This window comes from Heterodontus francisci, chromosome 5 (genome assembly GCF_036365525.1).
Source record: "Heterodontus francisci isolate sHetFra1 chromosome 5, sHetFra1.hap1, whole genome shotgun sequence".
Classification (NCBI taxonomy): Eukaryota; Metazoa; Chordata; class Chondrichthyes; order Heterodontiformes; family Heterodontidae; genus Heterodontus; species Heterodontus francisci.
Genome location: NC_090375.1, coordinates 61,943,504 through 61,966,561, shown reverse-complemented (window position 1 = coordinate 61,966,561; position 23,058 = coordinate 61,943,504). Strand labels below are relative to the sequence as shown.

General features: G+C 51.7%; 16 non-coding genes across 16 annotated transcripts; 8 read left to right on the top strand and 8 right to left on the bottom strand.

Annotated features, from left to right (window-relative positions):
- Positions 1-914: 914 nt before the first annotated feature.
- trnay-gua (transfer RNA tyrosine (anticodon GUA)) lies at positions 915-1,007 on the bottom strand. Its single transcript has 2 exons — positions 971-1,007; positions 915-950 (listed from the first exon to the last, which is right to left on the bottom strand). It is a non-coding gene; the product is annotated as a tRNA-Tyr (tRNA).
- Positions 1,008-2,419: 1,412 nt separating this feature from the next.
- On the top strand, positions 2,420-2,492 carry trnar-acg (transfer RNA arginine (anticodon ACG)). Its single transcript has one exon. It is a non-coding gene; the product is annotated as a tRNA-Arg (tRNA).
- A 1,273-nt stretch (positions 2,493-3,765) lies between these two features.
- On the bottom strand, positions 3,766-3,858 carry trnay-gua (transfer RNA tyrosine (anticodon GUA)). Its single transcript has 2 exons — positions 3,822-3,858; positions 3,766-3,801 (listed from the first exon to the last, which is right to left on the bottom strand). It is a non-coding gene; the product is annotated as a tRNA-Tyr (tRNA).
- Positions 3,859-5,270: 1,412 nt separating this feature from the next.
- trnar-acg (transfer RNA arginine (anticodon ACG)) lies at positions 5,271-5,343 on the top strand. The gene has a single exon. It is a non-coding gene; the product is annotated as a tRNA-Arg (tRNA).
- A 1,273-nt stretch (positions 5,344-6,616) lies between these two features.
- On the bottom strand, positions 6,617-6,709 carry trnay-gua (transfer RNA tyrosine (anticodon GUA)). The gene is made up of 2 exons: positions 6,673-6,709; positions 6,617-6,652 (listed from the first exon to the last, which is right to left on the bottom strand). It is a non-coding gene; the product is annotated as a tRNA-Tyr (tRNA).
- A 1,412-nt stretch (positions 6,710-8,121) lies between these two features.
- On the top strand, positions 8,122-8,194 carry trnar-acg (transfer RNA arginine (anticodon ACG)). The gene has a single exon. It is a non-coding gene; the product is annotated as a tRNA-Arg (tRNA).
- Positions 8,195-9,467: 1,273 nt separating this feature from the next.
- trnay-gua (transfer RNA tyrosine (anticodon GUA)) lies at positions 9,468-9,560 on the bottom strand. The gene is made up of 2 exons: positions 9,524-9,560; positions 9,468-9,503 (listed from the first exon to the last, which is right to left on the bottom strand). It is a non-coding gene; the product is annotated as a tRNA-Tyr (tRNA).
- Positions 9,561-10,972: 1,412 nt separating this feature from the next.
- On the top strand, positions 10,973-11,045 carry trnar-acg (transfer RNA arginine (anticodon ACG)). Its single transcript has one exon. It is a non-coding gene; the product is annotated as a tRNA-Arg (tRNA).
- Positions 11,046-12,318: 1,273 nt separating this feature from the next.
- Positions 12,319-12,411, bottom strand: trnay-gua (transfer RNA tyrosine (anticodon GUA)). The gene is made up of 2 exons: positions 12,375-12,411; positions 12,319-12,354 (listed from the first exon to the last, which is right to left on the bottom strand). It is a non-coding gene; the product is annotated as a tRNA-Tyr (tRNA).
- A 1,412-nt stretch (positions 12,412-13,823) lies between these two features.
- Positions 13,824-13,896, top strand: trnar-acg (transfer RNA arginine (anticodon ACG)). Its single transcript has one exon. It is a non-coding gene; the product is annotated as a tRNA-Arg (tRNA).
- A 1,273-nt stretch (positions 13,897-15,169) lies between these two features.
- On the bottom strand, positions 15,170-15,262 carry trnay-gua (transfer RNA tyrosine (anticodon GUA)). The gene is made up of 2 exons: positions 15,226-15,262; positions 15,170-15,205 (listed from the first exon to the last, which is right to left on the bottom strand). It is a non-coding gene; the product is annotated as a tRNA-Tyr (tRNA).
- A 1,412-nt stretch (positions 15,263-16,674) lies between these two features.
- Positions 16,675-16,747, top strand: trnar-acg (transfer RNA arginine (anticodon ACG)). The gene has a single exon. It is a non-coding gene; the product is annotated as a tRNA-Arg (tRNA).
- Positions 16,748-18,020: 1,273 nt separating this feature from the next.
- On the bottom strand, positions 18,021-18,113 carry trnay-gua (transfer RNA tyrosine (anticodon GUA)). The gene is made up of 2 exons: positions 18,077-18,113; positions 18,021-18,056 (listed from the first exon to the last, which is right to left on the bottom strand). It is a non-coding gene; the product is annotated as a tRNA-Tyr (tRNA).
- A 1,412-nt stretch (positions 18,114-19,525) lies between these two features.
- trnar-acg (transfer RNA arginine (anticodon ACG)) lies at positions 19,526-19,598 on the top strand. Its single transcript has one exon. It is a non-coding gene; the product is annotated as a tRNA-Arg (tRNA).
- Positions 19,599-20,871: 1,273 nt separating this feature from the next.
- trnay-gua (transfer RNA tyrosine (anticodon GUA)) lies at positions 20,872-20,964 on the bottom strand. Its single transcript has 2 exons — positions 20,928-20,964; positions 20,872-20,907 (listed from the first exon to the last, which is right to left on the bottom strand). It is a non-coding gene; the product is annotated as a tRNA-Tyr (tRNA).
- A 1,412-nt stretch (positions 20,965-22,376) lies between these two features.
- On the top strand, positions 22,377-22,449 carry trnar-acg (transfer RNA arginine (anticodon ACG)). The gene has a single exon. It is a non-coding gene; the product is annotated as a tRNA-Arg (tRNA).
- Positions 22,450-23,058: the final 609 nt, after the last annotated feature.

Below are 23,058 nucleotides of genomic sequence, written 5' to 3'. Positions count from 1 at the left end.
AAAGAAGTGGAGAATGCAGGCATCGATCCCGCTACCTCTCGCATGCAAAGCGAGCGCTCTACCACTTGAGCTAATTGCCCAGTGTTGTTGGGGTTGTTAGCCTAGCTTGTTTGGCAGGAGCTCCTCAGCACCACCCTCAACTTGGTCCGTGAGCAGCAGGGAAATCCTGCTTCGGCTTGGCCGGCTGCCTCAAGGCATTCAATGCTTTGCTCCAATCAGCATGTGCGAGCACCAGCAGGCGAGCAGCTGCAGGACCGCAAGCCACAATAACCATGGACGAAGCCAAAAAGAGCCGGAGCTTGCGCAAGGCAAGCCAGCTGAGCGGAAACGAGCAGCCACCCCGAGCGTCAGGGTGCAGCCTAGAACCCTGTCTGACTGACACAAGATTTCTTTTGTTTTCTAGTGAGTGCTGAGCATACTACTTCAAAGAACTCCCTGCTTGGGGCAGCTGACGCAAAAGGGTGCGTGAGGAAAGGCCACTCTGTAAGAGTCTGGCGCCATAGTATAGCGAGCGGCTGGAAACTGTGTAAAAGCCCTGGGGCTGTGGCAGCGGAGAATGTTGGTGATGAAATGTAAATGTACATTGTAAATATAAGCTAGTTCGGCAAGTGTAGTGAGGCAGCTGATGTAGTGTATTGAAAGTAAGGGATGTGCATTGCACTTTATCGGAGGTGAAATTTGAAGAGTTGTGTAATGTTGTGTCGGAAGTGTATTTTTGAGGTACAGGGCTGTGTGCTGAGCAGCTGGTGCAAGTGCAGAAGTGAAAGAACTGTGTGCGGGCTGTTATGAGAGAGGAAAAGGGGGTTGGTGCGCCTTGTTCGCAAGATCCGAGCGCGTTGTGTACTTGTGAAATTTAGAGTGCTGCCTCGAGCAAATTGTGGCATTGTGCAGACGTAGTGGAAAAAGGCCGTTGTTCCTTCGAGCCGGAATTGAACCAGCGACCTAAGGATGTCAGTGTTTTGATTTTCCTCTACAGTCCTCCGCTCTACCAGCTGAGCTATCGAAGGGGCAGGAGTTGTGGCACATGCAGCTGATTTAGTGCCATGCACTTTTGGCCACTCAGGGCCTTGTGCGCCTATTGATGGCGCAGCACTGTGGCACCGTGAGCCGCCAGCTGCTCCCCGCAGCTTGTGCGAGTAGTGTAATGGATAAGGCTTCCGTCTGTGGATCGCAAGCTGATAGCGTGCACTCCTTCCTGGCTGGCAGATTTATGCAAACTTTGCATTATGACTCGGGACACCAGGCAAGCTGACTTACTTGGGCGCGCCACCTTTGGCGTCGCTTTCTCAAGTCCCTTCTCAGCGCAGTAGGCACTCTCATTATCTGAAAGTCCTGACTTGGCAATGCCAAGTGACGCACACCACGATAAGCATCAACTGCTGCGAGAGGAACTTCAACGCGGTGAAAGCCGCACTTTGGTCTGTCCGAATTTTGCTGGTCTTCCGGTGCGAGGAGCTGTCGACGACCGAGCGTTGCCGATTGGCACATTCCAAGGTCCAGGACTATGTCCCGAGGGACGCACTGAAGCTTGGCAGGTGTCCCTCCTAGTTGACCTGCGGCCTGCAAGGAAATCCTGCTTCCGGTTGGCCGCCTGCGAGAACATATTCAATGCTTTGCTCCAGTCAGCATGTCTGAGCACCAGCAGGCGAGCAGCTGCAGGACCGCAAGCCAGAAAAATGATGAAAGAAGCCGAAAAGAGCTGGAGCTGACGGAAGGCAAGCGAAGTGAGCGGAAACTAGCAACCGCCACCAGTGTGAAGGAGCAGCCGAGAAGCCTGTGTGACTGACAGGAGGCTTCTTTTTCTTCCAAGGAAGTACTGAGTGTTTGGAAGAGTTACTGCTCCACGGAGCTGCTTGTACGCACCACAGAATGTCGCACGTGAAATGCTGGCAAGTACAGTGAGGCACCTCTTGTAGTGTAATGAGAGAAACTGATCTGTATTGCACTTGATGTCATGTCAAATTTCAACTGTTATGTAATGTATGCTTGCAAATGTTATCAAAAAAGTCTCTTTTTGGAAAGAAAAAGCAACGGTCTGCTGGCGCACAGAAGCAGCTGCACATGTGAAACAGCTGTGTGCAGGGTGTTTTCAGAGAGCAAAGGAGACATTCTGCGCATTGGCGACAACATGTTCCTTCAAAGCAACCTGTCAAGTTAAGAGCACTGGCTTCGGCTAATTGCTGCTTACTCCAAAATGGCAGCTGCACCTTTGAGCTGGAATTGCGGCAGAAACCTAAGGATAACCTTGCTTTGCATGCTCGTGTACTTCACCACTGTTCAAGCTCAAGCATGGAAGGGAAGCAGTGAAGGTGATTCTCTTTGCTGATTGATCACCAAGCGACTCTGACCATTCCCACCCGTGGAGCTGCAAACACCGCAGCTGTGCAGACTGTGAGCTGCAAGTGCAAATGTACCTTTGGGGCCAGTGGCGCAATGGATAACGTGTCTGACTACGGATCAGAAGATTGTAGGTTCGACTCCTACCTGGCTCGTGCTGTTTTTGTACAAACTATGCATTGTGACTTTCTGCGCTTGCGAGCTGGCCGTGCTGCCTGATTCCTTGCAGGGCAAGTGCCTTCATAGCGGCGTAGGCATTTTTCACTCTCAAAATGCGAAGCTCCTCAATGCAATCCGCACTCAAAGTATGCAATGCTGCAAAGCCTTTTCTTTTCCCCTTCACTCAACTCAGCTTTCCAAGGTGGAAAAGTCAAGAAGCCTTGCTTGCCACAGCACAAGAAAGGATATGAAGCCTTTTCAGCACTTTGTGGCTGAGCAGGTGCAACCAAGTGGGAGAAGAAGAGCCGGCGCCACTGTTGAGTGCCAAGAACTGGCCGAGCGGAGCGGAGCGAAGAAAGAAGTGGAGAATGCAGGCATCGATCCCGCTACCTCTCGCATGCAAAGCGAGCGCTCTACCACTTGAGCTAATTCCCCAGTGTTGTTGGGGTTGTTAGCCTAGCTTGTTTGGCAGGAGCTCCTCAGCACCACCCTCAACTTGGTCCGTGAGCAGCAGGGAAATCCTGCTTCGGCTTGGCCGGCTGCCTCAAGGCATTCAATGCTTTGCTCCAATCAGCATGTGCGAGCACCAGCAGGCGAGCAGCTGCAGGACCGCAAGCCACAATAACCATGGACGAAGCCAAAAAGAGCCGGAGCTTGCGCAAGGCAAGCCAGCTGAGCGGAAACGAGCAGCCACCCCGAGCGTCAGGGTGCAGCCTAGAACCCTGTCTGACTGACACAAGATTTCTTTTGTTTTCTAGTGAGTGCTGAGCATACTACTTCAAAGAACTCCCTGCTTGGGGCAGCTGACGCAAAAGGGTGCGTGAGGAAAGGCCACTCTGTAAGAGTCTGGCGCCATAGTATAGCGAGCGGCTGGAAACTGTGTAAAAGCCCTGGGGCTGTGGCAGCGGAGAATGTTGGTGATGAAATGTAAATGTACATTGTAAATATAAGCTAGTTCGGCAAGTGTAGTGAGGCAGCTGATGTAGTGTATTGAAAGTAAGGGATGTGCATTGCACTTTATCGGAGGTGAAATTTGAAGAGTTGTGTAATGTTGTGTCGGAAGTGTATTTTTGAGGTACAGGGCTGTGTGCTGAGCAGCTGGTGCAAGTGCAGAAGTGAAAGAACTGTGTGCGGGCTGTTATGAGAGAGGAAAAGGGGGTTGGTGCGCCTTGTTCGCAAGATCCGAGCGCGTTGTGTACTTGTGAAATTTAGAGTGCTGCCTCGAGCAAATTGTGGCATTGTGCAGACGTAGTGGAAAAAGGCCGTTGTTCCTTCGAGCCGGAATTGAACCAGCGACCTAAGGATGTCAGTGTTTTGATTTTCCTCTACAGTCCTCCGCTCTACCAGCTGAGCTATCGAAGGGGCAGGAGTTGTGGCACATGCAGCTGATTTAGTGCCATGCACTTTTGGCCACTCAGGGCCTTGTGCGCCTATTGATGGCGCAGCACTGTGGCACCGTGAGCCGCCAGCTGCTCCCCGCAGCTTGTGCGAGTAGTGTAATGGATAAGGCTTCCGTCTGTGGATCGCAAGCTGATAGCATGCACTCCTTCCTGGCTGGCAGATTTATGCAAACTTTGCATTATGACTCGGGACACCAGGCAAGCTGACTTACTTGGGCGCGCCACCTTTGGCGTCGCTTTCTCAAGTCCCTTCTCAGCGCAGTAGGCACTCTCATTATCTGAAAGTCCTGACTTGGCAATGCCAAGTGACGCACACCACGATAAGCATCAACTGCTGTGAGAGGAACTTCAACGCGGTGAAAGCCGCACTTTGGTCTGTCCGAATTTTGCTGGTCTTCCGGTGCGAGGAGCTGTCGACGACCGAGCGTTGCCGATTGGCACATTCCAAGGTCCAGGACTATGTCCCGAGGGACGCACTGAAGCTTGGCAGGTGTCCCTCCTAGTTGACCTGCGGCCTGCAAGGAAATCCTGCTTCCGGTTGGCCGCCTGCGAGAACATATTCAATGCTTTGCTCCAGTCAGCATGTCTGAGCACCAGCAGGCGAGCAGCTGCAGGACCGCAAGCCAGAAAAATGATGAAAGAAGCCGAAAAGAGCTGGAGCTGACGGAAGGCAAGCGAAGTGAGCGGAAACTAGCAACCGCCACCAGTGTGAAGGAGCAGCCGAGAAGCCTGTGTGACTGACAGGAGGCTTCTTTTTCTTCCAAGGAAGTACTGAGTGTTTGGAAGAGTTACTGCTCCACGGAGCTGCTTGTACGCACCACAGAATGTCGCACGTGAAATGCTGGCAAGTACAGTGAGGCACCTCTTGTAGTGTAATGAGAGAAACTGATCTGTATTGCACTTGATGTCATGTCAAATTTCAACTGTTATGTAATGTATGCTTGCAAATGTTATCAAAAAAGTCTCTTTTTGGAAAGAAAAAGCAACGGTCTGCTGGCGCACAGAAGCAGCTGCACATGTGAAACAGCTGTGTGCAGGGTGTTTTCAGAGAGCAAAGGAGACATTCTGCGCATTGGCGACAACATGTTCCTTCAAAGCAACCTGTCAAGTTAAGAGCACTGGCTTCGGCTAATTGCTGCTTACTCCAAAATGGCAGCTGCACCTTTGAGCTGGAATTGCGGCAGAAACCTAAGGATAACCTTGCTTTGCATGCTCGTGTACTTCACCACTGTTCAAGCTCAAGCATGGAAGGGAAGCAGTGAAGGTGATTCTCTTTGCTGATTGATCACCAAGCGACTCTGACCATTCCCACCCGTGGAGCTGCAAACACCGCAGCTGTGCAGACTGTGAGCTGCAAGTGCAAATGTACCTTTGGGGCCAGTGGCGCAATGGATAACGTGTCTGACTACGGATCAGAAGATTGTAGGTTCGACTCCTACCTGGCTCGTGCTGTTTTTGTACAAACTATGCATTGTGACTTTCTGCGCTTGCGAGCTGGCCGTGCTGCCTGATTCCTTGCAGGGCAAGTGCCTTCATAGCGGCGTAGGCATTTTTCACTCTCAAAATGCGAAGCTCCTCAATGCAATCCGCACTCAAAGTATGCAATGCTGCAAAGCCTTTTCTTTTCCCCTTCACTCAACTCAGCTTTCCAAGGTGGAAAAGTCAAGAAGCCTTGCTTGCCACAGCACAAGAAAGGATATGAAGCCTTTTCAGCACTTTGTGGCTGAGCAGGTGCAACCAAGTGGGAGAAGAAGAGCCGGCGCCACTGTTGAGTGCCAAGAACTGGCCGAGCGGAGCGGAGCGAAGAAAGAAGCGGAGAATGCAGGCATCGATCCCGCTACCTCTCGCATGCAAAGCGAGCGCTCTACCACTTGAGCTAATTCCCCAGTGTTGTTGGGGTTGTTAGCCTAGCTTGTTTGGCAGGAGCTCCTCAGCACCACCCTCAACTTGGTCCGTGAGCAGCAGGGAAATCCTGCTTCGGCTTGGCCGGCTGCCTCAAGGCATTCAATGCTTTGCTCCAATCAGCATGTGCGAGCACCAGCAGGCGAGCAGCTGCAGGACCGCAAGCCACAATAACCATGGACGAAGCCAAAAAGAGCCGGAGCTTGCGCAAGGCAAGCCAGCTGAGCGGAAACGAGCAGCCACCCCGAGCGTCAGGGTGCAGCCTAGAACCCTGTCTGACTGACACAAGATTTCTTTTGTTTTCTAGTGAGTGCTGAGCATACTACTTCAAAGAACTCCCTGCTTGGGGCAGCTGACGCAAAAGGGTGCGTGAGGAAAGGCCACTCTGTAAGAGTCTGGCGCCATAGTATAGCGAGCGGCTGGAAACTGTGTAAAAGCCCTGGGGCTGTGGCCGCGGAGAATGTTGGTGATGAAATGTAAATGTACATTGTAAATATAAGCTAGTTCGGCAAGTGTAGTGAGGCAGCTGATGTAGTGTATTGAAAGTAAGGGATGTGCATTGCACTTTATCGGAGGTGAAATTTGAAGAGTTGTGCAATGTTGTGTCGGAAGTGTATTTTTGAGGTACAGGGCTGTGTGCTGAGCAGCTGGTGCAAGTGCAGAAGTGAAAGAACTGTGTGCGGGCTGTTATGAGAGAGGAAAAGGGGGTTGGTGCGCCTTGTTCGCAAGATCCGAGCGCGTTGTGTACTTGTGAAATTTAGAGTGCTGCCTCGAGCAAATTGTGGCATTGTGCAGACGTAGTGGAAAAAGGCCGTTGTTCCTTCGAGCCGGAATTGAACCAGCGACCTAAGGATGTCAGTGTTTTGATTTTCCTCTACAGTCCTCCGCTCTACCAGCTGAGCTATCGAAGGGGCAGGAGTTGTGGCACATGCAGCTGATTTAGTGCCATGCACTTTTGGCCACTCAGGGCCTTGTGCGCCTATTGATGGCGCAGCACTGTGGCACCGTGAGCCGCCAGCTGCTCCCCGCAGCTTGTGCGAGTAGTGTAATGGATAAGGCTTCCGTCTGTGGATCGCAAGCTGATAGCGTGCACTCCTTCCTGGCTGGCAGATTTATGCAAACTTTGCATTATGACTCGGGACACCAGGCAAGCTGACTTACTTGGGCGCGCCACCTTTGGCGTCGCTTTCTCAAGTCCCTTCTCAGCGCAGTAGGCACTCTCATTATCTGAAAGTCCTGACTTGGCAATGCCAAGTGACGCACACCACGATAAGCATCAACTGCTGCGAGAGGAACTTCAACGCGGTGAAAGCCGCACTTTGGTCTGTCCGAATTTTGCTGGTCTTCCGGTGCGAGGAGCTGTCGACGACCGAGCGTTGCCGATTGGCACATTCCAAGGTCCAGGACTATGTCCCGAGGGACGCACTGAAGCTTGGCAGGTGTCCCTCCTAGTTGACCTGCGGCCTGCAAGGAAATCCTGCTTCCGGTTGGCCGCCTGCGAGAACATATTCAATGCTTTGCTCCAGTCAGCATGTCTGAGCACCAGCAGGCGAGCAGCTGCAGGACCGCAAGCCAGAAAAATGATGAAAGAAGCCGAAAAGAGCTGGAGCTGACGGAAGGCAAGCGAAGTGAGCGGAAACTAGCAACCGCCACCAGTGTGAAGGAGCAGCCGAGAAGCCTGTGTGACTGACAGGAGGCTTCTTTTTCTTCCAAGGAAGTACTGAGTGTTTGGAAGAGTTACTGCTCCACGGAGCTGCTTGTACGCACCACAGAATGTCGCACGTGAAATGCTGGCAAGTACAGTGAGGCACCTCTTGTAGTGTAATGAGAGAAACTGATCTGTATTGCACTTGATGTCATGTCAAATTTCAACTGTTATGTAATGTATGCTTGCAAATGTTATCAAAAAAGTCTCTTTTTGGAAAGAAAAAGCAACGGTCTGCTGGCGCACAGAAGCAGCTGCACATGTGAAACAGCTGTGTGCAGGGTGTTTTCAGAGAGCAAAGGAGACATTCTGCGCATTGGCGACAACATGTTCCTTCAAAGCAACCTGTCAAGTTAAGAGCACTGGCTTCGGCTAATTGCTGCTTACTCCAAAATGGCAGCTGCACCTTTGAGCTGGAATTGCGGCAGAAACCTAAGGATAACCTTGCTTTGCATGCTCGTGTACTTCACCACTGTTCAAGCTCAAGCATGGAAGGGAAGCAGTGAAGGTGATTCTCTTTGCTGATTGATCACCAAGCGACTCTGACCATTCCCACCCGTGGAGCTGCAAACACCGCAGCTGTGCAGACTGTGAGCTGCAAGTGCAAATGTACCTTTGGGGCCAGTGGCGCAATGGATAACGTGTCTGACTACGGATCAGAAGATTGTAGGTTCGACTCCTACCTGGCTCGTGCTGTTTTTGTACAAACTATGCATTGTGACTTTCTGCGCTTGCGAGCTGGCCGTGCTGCCTGATTCCTTGCAGGGCAAGTGCCTTCATAGCGGCGTAGGCATTTTTCACTCTCAAAATGCGAAGCTCCTCAATGCAATCCGCACTCAAAGTATGCAATGCTGTAAAGCCTTTTCTTTTCCCCTTCACTCAACTCAGCTTTCCAAGGTGGAAAAGTCAAGAAGCCTTGCTTGCCACAGCACAAGAAAGGATATGAAGCCTTTTCAGCACTTTGTGGCTGAGCAGGTGCAACCAATTGGGAGAAGAAGAGCCCGCGCCACTGTTGAGTGCCAAGAACTGGCCGAGCGGAGCGGAGCGAAGAAAGAAGTGGAAAATGCAGGCATCGATCCCGCTACCTCTCGCATGCAAAGCGAGCGCTCTACCACGTGAGCTAATTCCCCAGTGTTGTTGGGGTTGTTAGCCTAGCTTGTTTGGCAGGAGCTCCTCAGCACCACCCTCAACTTGGTCCGTGAGCAGCAGGGAAATCCTGCTTCGGCTTGGCCGGCTGCCTCAAGGCATTCAATGCTTTGCTCCAATCAGCATGTGCGAGCACCAGCAGGCGAGCAGCTGCAGGACCGCAAGCCACAATAACCATGGACGAAGCCAAAAAGAGCCGGAGCTTGCGCAAGGCAAGCCAGCTGAGCGGAAACGAGCAGCCACCCCGAGCGTCAGGGTGCAGCCTAGAACCCTGTCTGACTGACACAAGATTTCTTTTGTTTTCTAGTGAGTGCTGAGCATACTACTTCAAAGAACTCCCTGCTTGGGGCAGCTGACGCAAAAGGGTGCGTGAGGAAAGGCCACTCTGTAAGAGTCTGGCGCCATAGTATAGCGAGCGGCTGGAAACTGTGTAAAAGCCCTGGGGCTGTGGCCGCGGAGAATGTTGGTGATGAAATGTAAATGTACATTGTAAATATAAGCTAGTTCGGCAAGTGTAGTGAGGCAGCTGATGTAGTGTATTGAAAGTAAGGGATGTGCATTGCACTTTATCGGAGGTGAAATTTGAAGAGTTGTGCAATGTTGTGTCGGAAGTGTATTTTTGAGGTACAGGGCTGTGTGCTGAGCAGCTGGTGCAAGTGCAGAAGTGAAAGAACTGTGTGCGGGCTGTTATGAGAGAGGAAAAGGGGGTTGGTGCGCCTTGTTCGCAAGATCCGAGCGCGTTGTGTACTTGTGAAATTTAGAGTGCTGCCTCGAGCAAATTGTGGCATTGTGCAGACGTAGTGGAAAAAGGCCGTTGTTCCTTCGAGCCGGAATTGAACCAGCGACCTAAGGATGTCAGTGTTTTGATTTTCCTCTACAGTCCTCCGCTCTACCAGCTGAGCTATCGAAGGGGCAGGAGTTGTGGCACATGCAGCTGATTTAGTGCCATGCACTTTTGGCCACTCAGGGCCTTGTGCGCCTATTGATGGCGCAGCACTGTGGCACCGTGAGCCGCCAGCTGCTCCCCGCAGCTTGTGCGAGTAGTGTAATGGATAAGGCTTCCGTCTGTGGATCGCAAGCTGATAGCGTGCACTCCTTCCTGGCTGGCAGATTTATGCAAACTTTGCATTATGACTCGGGACACCAGGCAAGCTGACTTACTTGGGCGCGCCACCTTTGGCGTCGCTTTCTCAAGTCCCTTCTCAGCGCAGTAGGCACTCTCATTATCTGAAAGTCCTGACTTGGCAATGCCAAGTGACGCACACCACGATAAGCATCAACTGCTGCGAGAGGAACTTCAACGCGGTGAAAGCCGCACTTTGGTCTGTCCGAATTTTGCTGGTCTTCCGGTGCGAGGAGCTGTCGACGACCGAGCGTTGCCGATTGGCACATTCCAAGGTCCAGGACTATGTCCCGAGGGACGCACTGAAGCTTGGCAGGTGTCCCTCCTAGTTGACCTGCGGCCTGCAAGGAAATCCTGCTTCCGGTTGGCCGCCTGCGAGAACATATTCAATGCTTTGCTCCAGTCAGCATGTCTGAGCACCAGCAGGCGAGCAGCTGCAGGACCGCAAGCCAGAAAAATGATGAAAGAAGCCGAAAAGAGCTGGAGCTGACGGAAGGCAAGCGAAGTGAGCGGAAACTAGCAACCGCCACCAGTGTGAAGGAGCAGCCGAGAAGCCTGTGTGACTGACAGGAGGCTTCTTTTTCTTCCAAGGAAGTACTGAGTGTTTGGAAGAGTTACTGCTCCACGGAGCTGCTTGTACGCACCACAGAATGTCGCACGTGAAATGCTGGCAAGTACAGTGAGGCACCTCTTGTAGTGTAATGAGAGAAACTGATCTGTATTGCACTTGATGTCATGTCAAATTTCAACTGTTATGTAATGTATGCTTGCAAATGTTATCAAAAAAGTCTCTTTTTGGAAAGAAAAAGCAACGGTCTGCTGGCGCACAGAAGCAGCTGCACATGTGAAACAGCTGTGTGCAGGGTGTTTTCAGAGAGCAAAGGAGACATTCTGCGCATTGGCGACAACATGTTCCTTCAAAGCAACCTGTCAAGTTAAGAGCACTGGCTTCGGCTAATTGCTGCTTACTCCAAAATGGCAGCTGCACCTTTGAGCTGGAATTGCGGCAGAAACCTAAGGATAACCTTGCTTTGCATGCTCGTGTACTTCACCACTGTTCAAGCTCAAGCATGGAAGGGAAGCAGTGAAGGTGATTCTCTTTGCTGATTGATCACCAAGCGACTCTGACCATTCCCACCCGTGGAGCTGCAAACACCGCAGCTGTGCAGACTGTGAGCTGCAAGTGCAAATGTACCTTTGGGGCCAGTGGCGCAATGGATAACGTGTCTGACTACGGATCAGAAGATTGTAGGTTCGACTCCTACCTGGCTCGTGCTGTTTTTGTACAAACTATGCATTGTGACTTTCTGCGCTTGCGAGCTGGCCGTGCTGCCTGATTCCTTGCAGGGCAAGTGCCTTCATAGCGGCGTAGGCATTTTTCACTCTCAAAATGCGAAGCTCCTCAATGCAATCCGCACTCAAAGTATGCAATGCTGTAAAGCCTTTTCTTTTCCCCTTCACTCAACTCAGCTTTCCAAGGTGGAAAAGTCAAGAAGCCTTGCTTGCCACAGCACAAGAAAGGATATGAAGCCTTTTCAGCACTTTGTGGCTGAGCAGGTGCAACCAATTGGGAGAAGAAGAGCCCGCGCCACTGTTGAGTGCCAAGAACTGGCCGAGCGGAGCGGAGCGAAGAAAGAAGTGGAAAATGCAGGCATCGATCCCGCTACCTCTCGCATGCAAAGCGAGCGCTCTACCACGTGAGCTAATTCCCCAGTGTTGTTGGGGTTGTTAGCCTAGCTTGTTTGGCAGGAGCTCCTCAGCACCACCCTCAACTTGGTCCGTGAGCAGCAGGGAAATCCTGCTTCGGCTTGGCCGGCTGCCTCAAGGCATTCAATGCTTTGCTCCAATCAGCATGTGCGAGCACCAGCAGGCGAGCAGCTGCAGGACCGCAAGCCACAATAACCATGGACGAAGCCAAAAAGAGCCGGAGCTTGCGCAAGGCAAGCCAGCTGAGCGGAAACGAGCAGCCACCCCGAGCGTCAGGGTGCAGCCTAGAACCCTGTCTGACTGACACAAGATTTCTTTTGTTTTCTAGTGAGTGCTGAGCATACTACTTCAAAGAACTCCCTGCTTGGGGCAGCTGACGCAAAAGGGTGCGTGAGGAAAGGCCACTCTGTAAGAGTCTGGCGCCATAGTATAGCGAGCGGCTGGAAACTGTGTAAAAGCCCTGGGGCTGTGGCCGCGGAGAATGTTGGTGATGAAATGTAAATGTACATTGTAAATATAAGCTAGTTCGGCAAGTGTAGTGAGGCAGCTGATGTAGTGTATTGAAAGTAAGGGATGTGCATTGCACTTTATCGGAGGTGAAATTTGAAGAGTTGTGCAATGTTGTGTCGGAAGTGTATTTTTGAGGTACAGGGCTGTGTGCTGAGCAGCTGGTGCAAGTGCAGAAGTGAAAGAACTGTGTGCGGGCTGTTATGAGAGAGGAAAAGGGGGTTGGTGCGCCTTGTTCGCAAGATCCGAGCGCGTTGTGTACTTGTGAAATTTAGAGTGCTGCCTCGAGCAAATTGTGGCATTGTGCAGACGTAGTGGAAAAAGGCCGTTGTTCCTTCGAGCCGGAATTGAACCAGCGACCTAAGGATGTCAGTGTTTTGATTTTCCTCTACAGTCCTCCGCTCTACCAGCTGAGCTATCGAAGGGGCAGGAGTTGTGGCACATGCAGCTGATTTAGTGCCATGCACTTTTGGCCACTCAGGGCCTTGTGCGCCTATTGATGGCGCAGCACTGTGGCACCGTGAGCCGCCAGCTGCTCCCCGCAGCTTGTGCGAGTAGTGTAATGGATAAGGCTTCCGTCTGTGGATCGCAAGCTGATAGCGTGCACTCCTTCCTGGCTGGCAGATTTATGCAAACTTTGCATTATGACTCGGGACACCAGGCAAGCTGACTTACTTGGGCGCGCCACCTTTGGCGTCGCTTTCTCAAGTCCCTTCTCAGCGCAGTAGGCACTCTCATTATCTGAAAGTCCTGACTTGGCAATGCCAAGTGACGCACACCACGATAAGCATCAACTGCTGCGAGAGGAACTTCAACGCGGTGAAAGCCGCACTTTGGTCTGTCCGAATTTTGCTGGTCTTCCGGTGCGAGGAGCTGTCGACGACCGAGCGTTGCCGATTGGCACATTCCAAGGTCCAGGACTATGTCCCGAGGGACGCACTGAAGCTTGGCAGGTGTCCCTCCTAGTTGACCTGCGGCCTGCAAGGAAATCCTGCTTCCGGTTGGCCGCCTGCGAGAACATATTCAATGCTTTGCTCCAGTCAGCATGTCTGAGCACCAGCAGGCGAGCAGCTGCAGGACCGCAAGCCAGAAAAATGATGAAAGAAGCCGAAAAGAGCTGGAGCTGACGGAAGGCAAGCGAAGTGAGCGGAAACTAGCAACCGCCACCAGTGTGAAGGAGCAGCCGAGAAGCCTGTGTGACTGACAGGAGGCTTCTTTTTCTTCCAAGGAAGTACTGAGTGTTTGGAAGAGTTACTGCTCCACGGAGCTGCTTGTACGCACCACAGAATGTCGCACGTGAAATGCTGGCAAGTACAGTGAGGCACCTCTTGTAGTGTAATGAGAGAAACTGATCTGTATTGCACTTGATGTCATGTCAAATTTCAACTGTTATGTAATGTATGCTTGCAAATGTTATCAAAAAAGTCTCTTTTTGGAAAGAAAAAGCAACGGTCTGCTGGCGCACAGAAGCAGCTGCACATGTGAAACAGCTGTGTGCAGGGTGTTTTCAGAGAGCAAAGGAGACATTCTGCGCATTGGCGACAACATGTTCCTTCAAAGCAACCTGTCAAGTTAAGAGCACTGGCTTCGGCTAATTGCTGCTTACTCCAAAATGGCAGCTGCACCTTTGAGCTGGAATTGCGGCAGAAACCTAAGGATAACCTTGCTTTGCATGCTCGTGTACTTCACCACTGTTCAAGCTCAAGCATGGAAGGGAAGCAGTGAAGGTGATTCTCTTTGCTGATTGATCACCAAGCGACTCTGACCATTCCCACCCGTGGAGCTGCAAACACCGCAGCTGTGCAGACTGTGAGCTGCAAGTGCAAATGTACCTTTGGGGCCAGTGGCGCAATGGATAACGTGTCTGACTACGGATCAGAAGATTGTAGGTTCGACTCCTACCTGGCTCGTGCTGTTTTTGTACAAACTATGCATTGTGACTTTCTGCGCTTGCGAGCTGGCCGTGCTGCCTGATTCCTTGCAGGGCAAGTGCCTTCATAGCGGCGTAGGCATTTTTCACTCTCAAAATGCGAAGCTCCTCAATGCAATCCGCACTCAAAGTATGCAATGCTGTAAAGCCTTTTCTTTTCCCCTTCACTCAACTCAGCTTTCCAAGGTGGAAAAGTCAAGAAGCCTTGCTTGCCACAGCACAAGAAAGGATATGAAGCCTTTTCAGCACTTTGTGGCTGAGCAGGTGCAACCAATTGGGAGAAGAAGAGCCCGCGCCACTGTTGAGTGCCAAGAACTGGCCGAGCGGAGCGGAGCGAAGAAAGAAGTGGAAAATGCAGGCATCGATCCCGCTACCTCTCGCATGCAAAGCGAGCGCTCTACCACGTGAGCTAATTCCCCAGTGTTGTTGGGGTTGTTAGCCTAGCTTGTTTGGCAGGAGCTCCTCAGCACCACCCTCAACTTGGTCCGTGAGCAGCAGGGAAATCCTGCTTCGGCTTGGCCGGCTGCCTCAAGGCATTCAATGCTTTGCTCCAATCAGCATGTGCGAGCACCAGCAGGCGAGCAGCTGCAGGACCGCAAGCCACAATAACCATGGACGAAGCCAAAAAGAGCCGGAGCTTGCGCAAGGCAAGCCAGCTGAGCGGAAACGAGCAGCCACCCCGAGCGTCAGGGTGCAGCCTAGAACCCTGTCTGACTGACACAAGATTTCTTTTGTTTTCTAGTGAGTGCTGAGCATACTACTTCAAAGAACTCCCTGCTTGGGGCAGCTGACGCAAAAGGGTGCGTGAGGAAAGGCCACTCTGTAAGAGTCTGGCGCCATAGTATAGCGAGCGGCTGGAAACTGTGTAAAAGCCCTGGGGCTGTGGCAGCGGAGAATGTTGGTGATGAAATGTAAATGTACATTGTAAATATAAGCTAGTTCGGCAAGTGTAGTGAGGCAGCTGATGTAGTGTATTGAAAGTAAGGGATGTGCATTGCACTTTATCGGAGGTGAAATTTGAAGAGTTGTGTAATGTTGTGTCGGAAGTGTATTTTTGAGGTACAGGGCTGTGTGCTGAGCAGCTGGTGCAAGTGCAGAAGTGAAAGAACTGTGTGCGGGCTGTTATGAGAGAGGAAAAGGGGGTTGGTGCGCCTTGTTCGCAAGATCCGAGCGCGTTGTGTACTTGTGAAATTTAGAGTGCTGCCTCGAGCAAATTGTGGCATTGTGCAGACGTAGTGGAAAAAGGCCGTTGTTCCTTCGAGCCGGAATTGAACCAGCGACCTAAGGATGTTAGTGTTTTGATTTTCCTCTACAGTCCTCCGCTCTACCAGCTGAGCTATCGAAGGGGCAGGAGTTGTGGCACATGCAGCTGATTTAGTGCCATGCACTTTTGGCCACTCAGGGCCTTGTGCGCCTATTGATGGCGCAGCACTGTGGCACCGTGAGCCGCCAGCTGCTCCCCGCAGCTTGTGCGAGTAGTGTAATGGATAAGGCTTCCGTCTGTGGATCGCAAGCTGATAGCGTGCACTCCTTCCTGGCTGGCAGATTTATGCAAACTTTGCATTATGACTCGGGACACCAGGCAAGCTGACTTACTTGGGCGTGCCACCTTTGGCGTCGCTTTCTCAAGTCCCTTCTCAGCGCAGTAGGCACTCTCATTATCTGAAAGTCCTGACTTGGCAATGCCAAGTGACGCACACCACGATAAGCATCAACTGCTGCGAGAGGAACTTCAACGCGGTGAAAGCCGCACTTTGGTCTGTCCGAATTTTGCTGGTCTTCCGGTGCGAGGAGCTGTCGACGACCGAGCGTTGCCGATTGGCACATTCCAAGGTCCAGGACTATGTCCCGAGGGACGCACTGAAGCTTGGCAGGTGTCCCTCCTAGTTGACCTGCGGCCTGCAAGGAAATCCTGCTTCCGGTTGGCCGCCTGCGAGAACATATTCAATGCTTTGCTCCAGTCAGCATGTCTGAGCACCAGCAGGCGAGCAGCTGCAGGACCGCAAGCCAGAAAAATTATGAAAGAAGCCGAAAAGAGCTGGAGCTGACGGAAGGCAAGCGAAGTGAGCGGAAACTAGCAACCGCCACCAGTGTGAAGGAGCAGCCGAGAAGCCTGTGTGACTGACAGGAGGCTTCTTTTTCTTCCAAGGAAGTACTGAGTGTTTGGAAGAGTTACTGCTCCACGGAGCTGCTTGTACGCACCACAGAATGTCGCACGTGAAATGCTGGCAAGTACAGTGAGGCACCTCTTGTAGTGTAATGAGAGAAACTGATCTGTATTGCACTTGATGTCATGTCAAATTTCAACTGTTATGTAATGTATGCTTGCAAATGTTATCAAAAAAGTCTCTTTTTGGAAAGAAAAAGCAACGGTCTGCTGGCGCACAGAAGCAGCTGCACATGTGAAACAGCTGTGTGCAGGGTGTTTTCAGAGAGCAAAGGAGACATTCTGCGCATTGGCGACAACATGTTCCTTCAAAGCAACCTGTCAAGTTAAGAGCACTGGCTTCGGCTAATTGCTGCTTACTCCAAAATGGCAGCTGCACCTTTGAGCTGGAATTGCGGCAGAAACCTAAGGATAACCTTGCTTTGCATGCTCGTGTACTTCACCACTGTTCAAGCTCAAGCATGGAAGGGAAGCAGTGAAGGTGATTCTCTTTGCTGATTGATCACCAAGCGACTCTGACCATTCCCACCCGTGGAGCTGCAAACACCGCAGCTGTGCAGACTGTGAGCTGCAAGTGCAAATGTACCTTTGGGGCCAGTGGCGCAATGGATAACGTGTCTGACTACGGATCAGAAGATTGTAGGTTCGACTCCTACCTGGCTCGTGCTGTTTTTGTACAAACTATGCATTGTGACTTTCTGCGCTTGCGAGCTGGCCGTGCTGCCTGATTCCTTGCAGGGCAAGTGCCTTCATAGCGGCGTAGGCATTTTTCACTCTCAAAATGCGAAGCTCCTCAATGCAATCCGCACTCAAAGTATGCAATGCTGCAAAGCCTTTTCTTTTCCCCTTCACTCAACTCAGCTTTCCAAGGTGGAAAAGTCAAGAAGCCTTGCTTGCCACAGCACAAGAAAGGATATGAAGCCTTTTCAGCACTTTGTGGCTGAGCAGGTGCAACCAAGTGGGAGAAGAAGAGCCGGCGCCACTGTTGAGTGCCAAGAACTGGCCGAGCGGAGCGGAGCGAAGAAAGAAGCGGAGAATGCAGGCATCGATCCCGCTACCTCTCGCATGCAAAGCGAGCGCTCTACCACTTGAGCTAATTCCCCAGTGTTGTTGGGGTTGTTAGCCTAGCTTGTTTGGCAGGAGCTCCTCAGCACCACCCTCAACTTGGTCCGTGAGCAGCAGGGAAATCCTGCTTCGGCTTGGCCGGCTGCCTCAAGGCATTCAATGCTTTGCTCCAATCAGCATGTGCGAGCACCAGCAGGCGAGCAGCTGCAGGACCGCAAGCCACAATAACCATGGACGAAGCCAAAAAGAGCCGGAGCTTGCGCAAGGCAAGCCAGCTGAGCGGAAACGAGCAGCCACCCCGAGCGTCAGGGTGCAGCCTAGAACCCTGTCTGACTGACACAAGATTTCTTTTGTTTTCTAGTGAGTGCTGAGCATACTACTTCAAAGAACTCCCTGCTTGGGGCAGCTGACGCAAAAGGGTGCGTGAGGAAAGGCCACTCTGTAAGAGTCTGGCGCCATAGTATAGCGAGCGGCTGGAAACTGTGTAAAAGCCCTGGGGCTGTGGCCGCGGAGAATGTTGGTGATGAAATGTAAATGTACATTGTAAATATAAGCTAGTTCGGCAAGTGTAGTGAGGCAGCTGATGTAGTGTATTGAAAGTAAGGGATGTGCATTGCACTTTATCGGAGGTGAAATTTGAAGAGTTGTGCAATGTTGTGTCGGAAGTGTATTTTTGAGGTACAGGGCTGTGTGCTGAGCAGCTGGTGCAAGTGCAGAAGTGAAAGAACTGTGTGCGGGCTGTTATGAGAGAGGAAAAGGGGGTTGGTGCGCCTTGTTCGCAAGATCCGAGCGCGTTGTGTACTTGTGAAATTTAGAGTGCTGCCTCGAGCAAATTGTGGCATTGTGCAGACGTAGTGGAAAAAGGCCGTTGTTCCTTCGAGCCGGAATTGAACCAGCGACCTAAGGATGTCAGTGTTTTGATTTTCCTCTACAGTCCTCCGCTCTACCAGCTGAGCTATCGAAGGGGCAGGAGTTGTGGCACATGCAGCTGATTTAGTGCCATGCACTTTTGGCCACTCAGGGCCTTGTGCGCCTATTGATGGCGCAGCACTGTGGCACCGTGAGCCGCCAGCTGCTCCCCGCAGCTTGTGCGAGTAGTGTAATGGATAAGGCTTCCGTCTGTGGATCGCAAGCTGATAGCGTGCACTCCTTCCTGGCTGGCAGATTTATGCAAACTTTGCATTATGACTCGGGACACCAGGCAAGCTGACTTACTTGGGCGCGCCACCTTTGGCGTCGCTTTCTCAAGTCCCTTCTCAGCGCAGTAGGCACTCTCATTATCTGAAAGTCCTGACTTGGCAATGCCAAGTGACGCACACCACGATAAGCATCAACTGCTGCGAGAGGAACTTCAACGCGGTGAAAGCCGCACTTTGGTCTGTCCGAATTTTGCTGGTCTTCCGGTGCGAGGAGCTGTCGACGACCGAGCGTTGCCGATTGGCACATTCCAAGGTCCAGGACTATGTCCCGAGGGACGCACTGAAGCTTGGCAGGTGTCCCTCCTAGTTGACCTGCGGCCTGCAAGGAAATCCTGCTTCCGGTTGGCCGCCTGCGAGAACATATTCAATGCTTTGCTCCAGTCAGCATGTCTGAGCACCAGCAGGCGAGCAGCTGCAGGACCGCAAGCCAGAAAAATGATGAAAGAAGCCGAAAAGAGCTGGAGCTGACGGAAGGCAAGCGAAGTGAGCGGAAACTAGCAACCGCCACCAGTGTGAAGGAGCAGCCGAGAAGCCTGTGTGACTGACAGGAGGCTTCTTTTTCTTCCAAGGAAGTACTGAGTGTTTGGAAGAGTTACTGCTCCACGGAGCTGCTTGTACGCACCACAGAATGTCGCACGTGAAATGCTGGCAAGTACAGTGAGGCACCTCTTGTAGTGTAATGAGAGAAACTGATCTGTATTGCACTTGATGTCATGTCAAATTTCAACTGTTATGTAATGTATGCTTGCAAATGTTATCAAAAAAGTCTCTTTTTGGAAAGAAAAAGCAACGGTCTGCTGGCGCACAGAAGCAGCTGCACATGTGAAACAGCTGTGTGCAGGGTGTTTTCAGAGAGCAAAGGAGACATTCTGCGCATTGGCGACAACATGTTCCTTCAAAGCAACCTGTCAAGTTAAGAGCACTGGCTTCGGCTAATTGCTGCTTACTCCAAAATGGCAGCTGCACCTTTGAGCTGGAATTGCGGCAGAAACCTAAGGATAACCTTGCTTTGCATGCTCGTGTACTTCACCACTGTTCAAGCTCAAGCATGGAAGGGAAGCAGTGAAGGTGATTCTCTTTGCTGATTGATCACCAAGCGACTCTGACCATTCCCACCCGTGGAGCTGCAAACACCGCAGCTGTGCAGACTGTGAGCTGCAAGTGCAAATGTACCTTTGGGGCCAGTGGCGCAATGGATAACGTGTCTGACTACGGATCAGAAGATTGTAGGTTCGACTCCTACCTGGCTCGTGCTGTTTTTGTACAAACTATGCATTGTGACTTTCTGCGCTTGCGAGCTGGCCGTGCTGCCTGATTCCTTGCAGGGCAAGTGCCTTCATAGCGGCGTAGGCATTTTTCACTCTCAAAATGCGAAGCTCCTCAATGCAATCCGCACTCAAAGTATGCAATGCTGTAAAGCCTTTTCTTTTCCCCTTCACTCAACTCAGCTTTCCAAGGTGGAAAAGTCAAGAAGCCTTGCTTGCCACAGCACAAGAAAGGATATGAAGCCTTTTCAGCACTTTGTGGCTGAGCAGGTGCAACCAATTGGGAGAAGAAGAGCCCGCGCCACTGTTGAGTGCCAAGAACTGGCCGAGCGGAGCGGAGCGAAGAAAGAAGTGGAAAATGCAGGCATCGATCCCGCTACCTCTCGCATGCAAAGCGAGCGCTCTACCACGTGAGCTAATTCCCCAGTGTTGTTGGGGTTGTTAGCCTAGCTTGTTTGGCAGGAGCTCCTCAGCACCACCCTCAACTTGGTCCGTGAGCAGCAGGGAAATCCTGCTTCGGCTTGGCCGGCTGCCTCAAGGCATTCAATGCTTTGCTCCAATCAGCATGTGCGAGCACCAGCAGGCGAGCAGCTGCAGGACCGCAAGCCACAATAACCATGGACGAAGCCAAAAAGAGCCGGAGCTTGCGCAAGGCAAGCCAGCTGAGCGGAAACGAGCAGCCACCCCGAGCGTCAGGGTGCAGCCTAGAACCCTGTCTGACTGACACAAGATTTCTTTTGTTTTCTAGTGAGTGCTGAGCATACTACTTCAAAGAACTCCCTGCTTGGGGCAGCTGACGCAAAAGGGTGCGTGAGGAAAGGCCACTCTGTAAGAGTCTGGCGCCATAGTATAGCGAGCGGCTGGAAACTGTGTAAAAGCCCTGGGGCTGTGGCAGCGGAGAATGTTGGTGATGAAATGTAAATGTACATTGTAAATATAAGCTAGTTCGGCAAGTGTAGTGAGGCAGCTGATGTAGTGTATTGAAAGTAAGGGATGTGCATTGCACTTTATCGGAGGTGAAATTTGAAGAGTTGTGTAATGTTGTGTCGGAAGTGTATTTTTGAGGTACAGGGCTGTGTGCTGAGCAGCTGGTGCAAGTGCAGAAGTGAAAGAACTGTGTGCGGGCTGTTATGAGAGAGGAAAAGGGGGTTGGTGCGCCTTGTTCGCAAGATCCGAGCGCGTTGTGTACTTGTGAAATTTAGAGTGCTGCCTCGAGCAAATTGTGGCATTGTGCAGACGTAGTGGAAAAAGGCCGTTGTTCCTTCGAGCCGGAATTGAACCAGCGACCTAAGGATGTTAGTGTTTTGATTTTCCTCTACAGTCCTCCGCTCTACCAGCTGAGCTATCGAAGGGGCAGGAGTTGTGGCACATGCAGCTGATTTAGTGCCATGCACTTTTGGCCACTCAGGGCCTTGTGCGCCTATTGATGGCGCAGCACTGTGGCACCGTGAGCCGCCAGCTGCTCCCCGCAGCTTGTGCGAGTAGTGTAATGGATAAGGCTTCCGTCTGTGGATCGCAAGCTGATAGCGTGCACTCCTTCCTGGCTGGCAGATTTATGCAAACTTTGCATTATGACTCGGGACACCAGGCAAGCTGACTTACTTGGGCGCGCCACCTTTGGCGTCGCTTTCTCAAGTCCCTTCTCAGCGCAGTAGGCACTCTCATTATCTGAAAGTCCTGACTTGGCAATGCCAAGTGACGCACACCACGATAAGCATCAACTGCTGCGAGAGGAACTTCAACGCGGTGAAAGCCGCACTTTGGTCTGTCCGAATTTTGCTGGTCTTCCGGTGCGAGGAGCTGTCGACGACCGAGCGTTGCCGATTGGCACATTCCAAGGTCCAGGACTATGTCCCGAGGGACGCACTGAAGCTTGGCAGGTGTCCCTCCTAGTTGACCTGCGGCCTGCAAGGAAATCCTGCTTCCGGTTGGCCGCCTGCGAGAACATATTCAATGCTTTGCTCCAGTCAGCATGTCTGAGCACCAGCAGGCGAGCAGCTGCAGGACCGCAAGCCAGAAAAATTATGAAAGAAGCCGAAAAGAGCTGGAGCTGACGGAAGGCAAGCGAAGTGAGCGGAAACTAGCAACCGCCACCAGTGTGAAGGAGCAGCCGAGAAGCCTGTGTGACTGACAGGAGGCTTCTTTTTCTTCCAAGGAAGTACTGAGTGTTTGGAAGAGTTACTGCTCCACGGAGCTGCTTGTACGCACCACAGAATGTCGCACGTGAAATGCTGGCAAGTACAGTGAGGCACCTCTTGTAGTGTAATGAGAGAAACTGATCTGTATTGCACTTGATGTCATGTCAAATTTCAACTGTTATGTAATGTATGCTTGCAAATGTTATCAAAAAAGTCTCTTTTTGGAAAGAAAAAGCAACGGTCTGCTGGCGCACAGAAGCAGCTGCACATGTGAAACAGCTGTGTGCAGGGTGTTTTCAGAGAGCAAAGGAGACATTCTGCGCATTGGCGACAACATGTTCCTTCAAAGCAACCTGTCAAGTTAAGAGCACTGGCTTCGGCTAATTGCTGCTTACTCCAAAATGGCAGCTGCACCTTTGAGCTGGAATTGCGGCAGAAACCTAAGGATAACCTTGCTTTGCATGCTCGTGTACTTCACCACTGTTCAAGCTCAAGCATGGAAGGGAAGCAGTGAAGGTGATTCTCTTTGCTGATTGATCACCAAGCGACTCTGACCATTCCCACCCGTGGAGCTGCAAACACCGCAGCTGTGCAGACTGTGAGCTGCAAGTGCAAATGTACCTTTGGGGCCAGTGGCGCAATGGATAACGTGTCTGACTACGGATCAGAAGATTGTAGGTTCGACTCCTACCTGGCTCGTGCTGTTTTTGTACAAACTATGCATTGTGACTTTCTGCGCTTGCGAGCTGGCCGTGCTGCCTGATTCCTTGCAGGGCAAGTGCCTTCATAGCGGCGTAGGCATTTTTCACTCTCAAAATGCGAAGCTCCTCAATGCAATCCGCACTCAAAGTATGCAATGCTGCAAAGCCTTTTCTTTTCCCCTTCACTCAACTCAGCTTTCCAAGGTGGAAAAGTCAAGAAGCCTTGCTTGCCACAGCACAAGAAAGGATATGAAGCCTTTTCAGCACTTTGTGGCTGAGCAGGTGCAACCAATTGGGAGAAGAAGAGCCGGCGCCACTGTTGAGTGCCAAGAACTGGCCGAGCGGAGCGGAGCGAAGAAAGAAGTGGAAAATGCAGGCATCGATCCCGCTACCTCTCGCATGCAAAGCGAGCGCTCTACCACGTGAGCTAATTCCCCAGTGTTGTTGGGGTTGTTAGCCTAGCTTGTTTGGCAGGAGCTCCTCAGCACCACCCTCAACTTGGTCCGTGAGCAGCAGGGAAATCCTGCTTCGGCTTGGCCGGCTGCCTCAAGGCATTCAATGCTTTGCTCCAATCAGCATGTGCGAGCACCAGCAGGCGAGCAGCTGC